Below are 1,677 nucleotides of genomic sequence, written 5' to 3'. Positions count from 1 at the left end.
CTAGTAATATATTTACTGAGAAAAATGGTGACGTGTTCAATACTTATTTTACCCGCTGTAAATGGCTTTTAAAGAGTTTATAGTTTATTAATTAATCTGTAAACACTTTACAAATTATTAACAAGTGTTTAGTATGCATTAATTAAGGTAAAAAAGAGACTAAATTGTCTGGTTTAGTACCAAATACTGAGCCAAATCTGTTTGGGTATTAAACATTTCAGACTACCTCGTAAGCACAATAATGATTAGGAAACGCATATTTTAGCATATAACATTGTACTGTATTACTGCATTATAAATATCCACAAATATTAAAGGGATCCTTATTGTAAAGTGTAAAACTATACACTATTATGGATGTGGTGGGATTATTTGGTACGTTAACATGACATTTTTTTACTTTTATGATACATCAGCATTATTGACTGTGGTTACATGTTTGAACAATAATTTCAAATATTGATAATCAACAGAAAGTTTTAAAAATGTTGATTTTTCACATCAAAGTTATACTTTTGGCATTTATAAATGCTTATTTGTCATTAATAAATAGTGAACTGTATTACACTCTACGATAAGTCTCCCTTTGACAGTTGTGAATATTTATAATGCAGTAATACAGTACAATATTAATATGTTTAAAATATGTGTTTCTTATCGTTATTGTGCTTACAATGTAATAACCCAGTCTGAAATTTTTTAATATAGCACCTTTAGACGTTATACGTACGTGAACAGATTTGTCTCGTTTTTTGGTAAGAAACTGGACAGTTTTGTCTCTTTCTTGTCCTTAATTATTGCATGATAAACATTTATTTATGATTTATAAAGTGTTTACAGATAAATTAATAACCTGTCTATAAACTCTTTATAAGTCATCTATAAGGGGAGCCTTATTGTAAAGTGGTACCCAAATTTTTTATCATTTACCACAACGACAACAGAGTGAGCTTATGATTGGACTCTTCTGCCTGATTTCCTTTCCTGTGCTGATTTTAGTTTTTGTCTAATCTTCTACACAGATGTTTAAGAATCTAAACTATAGATGCACACAGACACACACACAGCTCCCAGGAATGGAGCTCTGGGTGTTTTGTGGGTTGGATTCACATCGATGCCTCCTCTGACTGAACTATTGTTATTTAAATGTGGGAGGGCGATCAGCAGCAAGCATTAATAGCATCTTCAGCTCTGCAGATGCAGCAGAAAACACACACACACACACACACACACACACACTTTGCACACATAAAAGCGTTCACACAGACATGCACATGTGTGAGACACTTTGATGCGAGCCTCGTGGATGCACCTTGAGGGCCATATGAATAACAAATTCCTCTGCTATCTGAAACACCTCTGTGTATTTCCAACCATTTTGGCACATTAGTCAGCAGTCCTTTGACTTGGGCTCTCCACGCGCTGCTTAGTGTATTAGTTACACTCTCCCCCGCTACGTTACACTGCGTTTAGGAGTGCGCTTTGAAGACAAGTTTGTTTTCTGAGATGAAACTTTCACGTCGCCGCTGATCTGACCTTGTCCTCCGGAGTTCGATGTGGCGGGAGGTGCTCGAGCCATTTACTGCGGCAATGTTTTGTCCTGTCAAGGCCAATCTGAGCCGAGCTGGAATACCTGTGGTGATGGTATCGTTTTAAACTGGTGAAGACCCCCCCCCC

Source organism: Austrofundulus limnaeus, unplaced genomic scaffold (genome assembly GCF_001266775.1).
Source record: "Austrofundulus limnaeus strain Quisiro unplaced genomic scaffold, Austrofundulus_limnaeus-1.0 Scaffold143, whole genome shotgun sequence".
NCBI classification, from domain to species: Eukaryota; Metazoa; Chordata; class Actinopteri; order Cyprinodontiformes; family Rivulidae; genus Austrofundulus; species Austrofundulus limnaeus.
This window is presented reverse-complemented; position numbering follows the sequence as displayed.